The sequence below is a fragment of the Ornithorhynchus anatinus genome, chromosome 1, assembly GCF_004115215.2.
Source record: "Ornithorhynchus anatinus isolate Pmale09 chromosome 1, mOrnAna1.pri.v4, whole genome shotgun sequence".
NCBI lineage: Eukaryota > Metazoa > Chordata > Mammalia > Monotremata > Ornithorhynchidae > Ornithorhynchus > Ornithorhynchus anatinus.
In genome coordinates, this window is record NC_041728.1 from 57630741 (window position 1) to 57638009 (window position 7269).

The following is a 7269-nucleotide window of genomic DNA, read 5'->3' on the forward strand; positions in this document are numbered from 1 at the left end:
AATCCATTCTCCTTGAATAGTGTCGTGTTAGGAAAGTGTTCTTTGCTACAGCTCACAAAATTTAACATAAGCAACCACAGAACCACTAGTGTATTGCAAGAAGGCTGCCAGGATTCAACATGGAGCTGACAGCTTCACAAATTTCTGTTTGTATCCTTGTCACTGTTACTGATGAATATTTGTATATTTCACATCACTATTTTTCTTCAAGCAAAGCCTCCACAAGTCTACTGGGAACTCCAAGCTTTAGTTACATCATCAAAACTAAGAGAGGATGGGAAGACATTTGAGTTGAAGAACAGATGATCAATAATAGTAATATTAGTAGTAGCCACAGGAACAGTTACTGGGTTTCTCTATCGTATCACTTTTACTTTTGATAGTTCAAAGTGTTATTTTCTCTTCACAACATGCCTGTGAAGAAAAATTAGTACCGGTATTATTATCCTCATTTTACAGATGGAAAAACTGAGGCACAGGCTCAGTGGAAAGAGCACGGGCTTTGGAGTCAGAGGTCATGAGTTCGAATCCCAGCTCTGTCATTTGTCATCTGTGTGACTGTGGGCAAGTCACTTAACTTCTCTGTGCCTCAGTTCCCTCATCTGTAAAATGGATTAAGACTGTGAGCCCCACGTGGGACAACCTGATTCCCCTGTGTCTACCCCAGCACTTAGAAGAGTGCTCTACACATAGTAAGCACTTAACAAATATCAATATTATTATTATGAAGGGACACTACTGAAGCTGCTAAGTCACTGCAAAGAAGGAAGGAGTACTCCAGTAACTGATATTTTCCTAAATTATTTTTTCTGTTGAAAATGAAAAAGCTTCCATCTTTTTCTTTCCACTGCATACAGAGGGGGCCTGGTACCATGAAGCTAATTCGACTGTATAAAGCAGAGTTCCTTCTGTTTGGAAAAGTCCCCAAGATTGATCATTTGAGAGGCAGTTTTTCAAAATGATTATTCACTTTCTCCAGCTTGGTAAGGTGTGCTTTCAACACTGCTAGTGAATACAGGGAGGGACAAGAGAGGCAGGAGAGAGAATATATCAGGGTCTTGCTCCTTCTGTGGTAGGGCCTCCCCCCCGAAGATTTCCCTCTTACCGCCAATTTTTGTGGAAACAGAATCCGCCCATTTTCCCTCAATTATCCGGGAGTCAGAAGCCTGGGTCCCTGACTGCTCGAGTCCATCCGCCCTGTTTCCAATGAGAAAGAAAACTGCAGCAGCTGTTAACCAACTGAGGCAGCATTTCCCAGGAGAAACAGTCCTCTAGACTGTAAGCTCTTTGAGGTCAGGGAACGGATCTATCAACTTTGTCATACTGCATTCTCCCAAGTGCTTAGTACAGGGTTCTGCACACAGTAAGCACTCAATAAATACCACCGATAGATTGACGGGTCCTGCGCGAGTATGACTCACTCTGCAGCCATGACCAGCAGGATACATTGGTTTTTGAGTACTCTGGAAGACAGACTGGGAATATTGTCCAGCCTCATGGGTCTCATGGAGGGAGCTGGGTGGGCAGTCTGGGGAAACACTGTTGTGGATATGAGAAGGCATGAGAAAAGGGGGTGAAATAAGTCCCAAATAGGCATTCCTATCTGGGCCCAACTGCTGCTGCTCCTCCACATCTCAGAGAGAACAGTGTTACTGGCACAGGGAATTCAGCAGGTAGATTTGCCCACCAATCAGAAGGAAGGGTGAGAGGGGAGTTTAATGGTTTCAACTGGAAGATTTCCAACAGCACAGGTCTCAGGAAGGCTTTCATTTGTAGTGGGTCTTAGATTAGGAAGCTGCAAACCTATCACATACTTTGACAAAACCAATAATAATAATAATGATAATAATAATAACTGTGGTACATCTTGAGCACTTACTTTGTGTCAAGCACCGCACTGAGTAGATACAACATATCAGTTCCCACACAAGGCTCATAGTCGAAGTAGGCGGGAGAAAAGATATTGAGCTCACTGTGGGCAGGGAATGTGTCTGTTTATTGTTGCATTGTACTCTGCCAAGTGTTTAGTACAGTGCTCCGCACACAGTAAGTGCTCCATAAATGCGATTGAATGAATCCCCATTTTTCAGATGAGGGAACTGAGGCACAGAGAAGTTAAGTGATCTATCCAAGGCCACACAACAGACAAGTGATAAGAGCTGGGATTAGAACTCAGTTTCTGTCTCCCAGGCCCATACTCTTTCCAACAGACCATGCTACTTCTCACGTGTCTAACGTTTACTGTGTTTGGCCCCTAGATGCAAATACCATTAGGAGATCTGTCCCACAAACCTCGTCTCCAATCCAGACCCAAGGAAAGAAATCCCCACTGATTAAGTACAACTCAAAGCTTTTCACAACCCAGGCCCTTCGACGTGGCTGCCATTCTTGGTCTCATCAGGACTTTCCTAGATTACATGATTGACGGCCAGAGGGAAAGGGGTAGCGCTATCTTCAAAGCTCTCCTGAAATCCCATCTCCTCCAGGAGGCTTTCCCAGATACATTTTCCTTTTTCCAGGTCATTTCCTCTAAATTATCATCTCAATACTTTACTTTTAGCCATGCTCAGCACATATGTCATAATGATTTACATACTCCAGTATTTAAGCACTTACTTAAGTCACCATCTTTCCATTTCTTTTTCTTCCTTGCTTGTATCCACCTCATTGCTTAGTACAGTGCTTGACACATAGTAAGTGCTTAACACCACAATTATTATTATTATTGTTATTATCAATAATTTCTGCCAATCTGCCCTCATAGGTAGTAAACTGCTTGAGGGTAGGAGTTGCCTTCTACCTCTATTGTTCTCTCAACTGCTCATTACAGTGCTTTGCACACAGTAAGTCCTAAATAAATTCTATTGCTTAATTTGAATAGAACTATACCAATTCCACCAGACATCCTGTCTGGTTAAGTAAGGACGGATGGATAAAGAAGCCACTCCATGGTTCCCCTACCTTGTCTCTCAATGCCAACCTGGTCATCTCAAGGTAAATTATGCTGACTTGTGGACAAGAAAAATATTAGTTTATTTCCCTTCTGCTGGGTTGAAAACAAAGTTGTTAAATAGGAAGTAGTATGACCAAGATGAATAGCAGAAGGAAGCAGATTTCCTATGAGGACTGACTGAAAAGTTTAGAACTTCTCAGCCTGGAAAGAGGGAATGGGATTAAAATAAATAAAATCAGGATGGGGAGGACAAGGCAAACATAGAACTGCCATTCATCAAATCCTACCAACATCAGGTTCAAGAGGGTCCAGAGTCAAAGAGCAAAATCTAAAACAGCACCAGGCACTACAAACAAGCAAAAGTCTCAGCACAAGGAAAATCTTCTTGCATGCACAGTGCAACCAAGGCTGTCCGTTCTGCATCAGCACTTTTGGCCACCCTCACATCCATTGGTAAATTCTCCAGTCAGTATCATCATCTCCCACAAGGAAAGGCAACTAAATACAGAGTCATGACAGAGCGGGAAGGAGTAGGGGGTGCTCTCAGGGAGCGGGTTCAAAACCAACAAAAGGAAACACTTCGTCACACGGTGGGTGGCAAATGAATGGAATTCATTACCCCAGGAAGTTTCCAGGATGAAAATACCAGCCAGTTCAAGAGGGATTAATGGGTTCCTAGAGTGAAAGTCTGGGATGTTAGAAGGTGTATCCTTAACCACTAGGAAGGCAAACAGCACGCTGTTCCTCCAAACATATTGCTGCCACTAGAGACAAAACCTTGAGCTCAATGGACCATTGGTTTGATCCACTAAAGGCTAACACAATAGATTCTTTTAAGTTTTAGAGTCTTTTCTATTGTAATTGCCGTGAGGTCCACTGGCTGTAACTAGGATGCAGGAATCTGTAGGAAAGCTGAAATTAGAATACATGAATGTGCATCTGTAGTTTGGTGCACACTGTATTCACCCCTAGAGAAGCAGTGTGGCTTAGTGATCAGAGCATCGACCTGGGAGACTGATGGAGCTGGGTTCTAATCCCAGCTCCACCTCATGTCTGCTGTGTGACCTTGGGTAAGTCACTTCACTGGGCCTCAGTTACCTCATCTGTAAAATGGGGATTAGGAGTGTTTTCCATGTGCAGGACAAGGACTGTATCCAACCTCATTAACTTGCATCTATCCTATCACTTAGAATAGTGCTTGGCACATAAAAAATGCTTAAGTACTAAGTATCATTAACAAATGCCAAATGCCCCTCCCTCAGCCCCACAGCACTTATGTACATATCCACAGTTCATTTATTCATATTAACGTCTGTCTCCCCTTCTAGACTGTAAACTAAGTGTGGGCAGGGACCATGTCTACCAACTCTGCTATTCTGCATTCTCCCAAGCACTTAGTACTGTGCTCTGCACACAGTAAGATCTCAAAAAGTATAATTGATTGATTGATTGCTCCTTCTTGGGATCCGTAAAGGGCCATCAGATCACTAACAAAACCAAATATTCTGGGTTCTAGAGATAGGGGAGATACACTTATTATACTTGTTAAAGACCATGAAAAGATTCCGTTGATTCTCTTGCACTTTAAATCAATCATATTTACTGAGTGCTTAGTGTGCGGAGCACTTTACTAAAGCTTGGGAGAGTACAATATATCAATGTAACAGACACAATCCCTGAGCACAACAAGCTTACAGTCTAAGGGAGGGTAGGAACAGAGAGTAACATAAATACATTACAGATATGTACATAAATGCTGTGGGATGGGAGCAATTCATAAATGCTGAATAAAGGGAGCAAATCAGGGGAGTCAGGGAAGGCCTCTTGGAGGAGATGTGCCCCTCTTGGAGGAGATGTGCCTTCAATAAGGCTTTGAAGGTGGAGAGAATAATTATCTGTAGGGTATGAAGAGAGAGAGTGCTCCAGGCCAGACGCAGGACGTGGGTGAGAGGTCATTGTGGAGATAGATGAGATCGAGGTCTAGTGAGAAGGTTGGCATTAGAGGAGCAAAGTGCGCAGGCTGGGTTGTAGTAGGAGAGTAGTGCGGTAAGGTGATAACTATTCTCTTTTATAAGCCATTTTGAGGCTCAGCACAATGTGTCTTAACTTTCTGCTTTGCTGTAAGGTGTGAGCATTCCCTACTGGGTGTATGGGACTTGAGAATCAACAGCTACCCCAGCCATTATTTTTAAAAAGAAAAAAAAAAAGATAGCTTTGGGCTCAGTGCCTCGGGCCTCAAAGAAATCTGGCTGGACATAATGGAAATCAGGCAGAGAGCCTAAAGAAAATCAGGCAGGGGGCCTAAAGGAAATGTAATATCCTCCTCCTTGCCTTTCTGTTCCTTTCTGGTTTGGTTTTCTAGTGGCCTGCAACTAACGAGGAGAAAGGAATGAATTTGCTTGTGCTCCCTTTGCCCAGTGATGATGAAGCCAAAGAAGAAATGGGTTGACTAGATAGGGGAGGAGATATTTGGAAACATGGGTGAGCATGGCAACAGCAGTAGGGCTGAGATGGTTGGAAAACTATGTGCCAGAATGGTCTTAGGGTTATTACTTCCCCCAATCCCCAAACACACACAAATGAGAGATCCCAGGATGGTCTTTGGGTTATTTTTTCCCCCAGCGCCCCATCACACACAAACCAGAGATCCATCTAGGCGGCCCTCGTCATGTTTGCAGCCAGAAAGGGAATGCCGAGGTCCAGCTACAGCCAAGTCACGCTCTCACCACCTTCTGGGTCAGTATTGATAAGCTCTACCAGGCACCCTTAGGGTTAAAAGCCAGAGCTCTCCTCATATGCCAACAGTATTCTGCATACAATTAGGAGGGCCATCTTTTTTCTCTCTTTGAGTACCCCAAACACAAACTGTCTGAACCACAACAGTTTAGTTTGTGTGTATAAAATAAGTAAGGCAAAGAGAGACCCCATGAAATAGCTGTGGTTAGCGGCTTGGAGGGCTGTGGGGGGTGGGAATAGGGAGAAGTGAAGGGAGAAACTTGCTTTTAATCAATGTGCTAATCGATGACATACGGGGCATGCTCTCCCTTTTCCCTCATTTTTCTCCCTCCCTTCCTCTCCTCCTCATTTCCTACCCCCACTACTTTTTTCTGTCCTTAAAACCTTCTTGACTCTCCTCCTTCCCGCTCTCCCCTGCCCCCCGATCCCTCTTAGTTTGGTTGAATGGAAATTGTCCAGTTTTTTTTTATATATACTATAGATACATTAAAAAACAGACATAGATCTTCAAAGAAACCTGCAATTTAACTGGCGTCGGAATGTTTATAGCCGCAATTTGTTTAGCTCTGATAAAATGCACATGCCCTGCTATTCCATTTTATTTTGTTTCCAAGACCAGGCTTGCTGCATGCGTGGCTCTGTACATTCACCATCTAGCCAGGCTACGTGAAAAAAAAGCTCCACCAGGAATTGGTCTTCTCCTGTGGCTTCCATTTGTATTTTCATGCTCCAAAATGCCAACACATCTCAGGCAGGTTTGTGTGGTAGGCAAAGATGCAGTGTTTGGGGAAGGTACATAGGGTGGTACTTGTTCTGAAGGTTCAGACACTCTGAGACCTGGGGAAGTCACTTGTCCTGGACCATCAGTCTTCCCAGCTAATGGGCAAGGTGGAAAAAAAAGGCATTCGTTTCCAGATTTGGTTAAAGATATTTATGGGATTCATCCAGTTTTCTGCTCCTCTCATCCCCTCCTCCATCTTAGAACTGTTAAGAATTCAACTTCGCCTTTACTATTCATTGATTTATCCACTTGTTTTTTATAGTTATTCTCATTTCAACTATTGTACATTCATTACGTGCCTATATTCTATATTAGACTCTCAGCTCCTTGGGTTCAATGATTGGATCTTAAATTTCTTCTGGATTCACCCAAATGCCCTTTAATCAATCATTCTTGGTTATGATACGGATGATGAGGGAGCATGGGTGTTGTGGTGGGGGCGAGGAGGGGTAAAGAGGGATGAACTCAGTTCTAAGCCACTTTTAATTGAAATTAGTGATAATATTAGTATTTATTGAGTGCCCCCATGGGTCATTGCATTACATTAAGAACATGAAGGTTAAAAAACAAAGGAATGATGCATTCTCTACTCTTATTAAAATTACCCAGAGTCATAGATGGTTAATAGAACAAGTGTACATGTGAAACAGAACTACAAAAGCCACATTTTTTGTTTGGAAGGAGGGGGCAGATTTTTGCAGGGGCTTTAGGGTCTTTAGTCCCCAGCCCTCTGCTAAGGGGGGGGCGGTGGTTCCAGTTACAGTCCAGAGATGGACAATCAAGCAGTTGCTTGGTATGG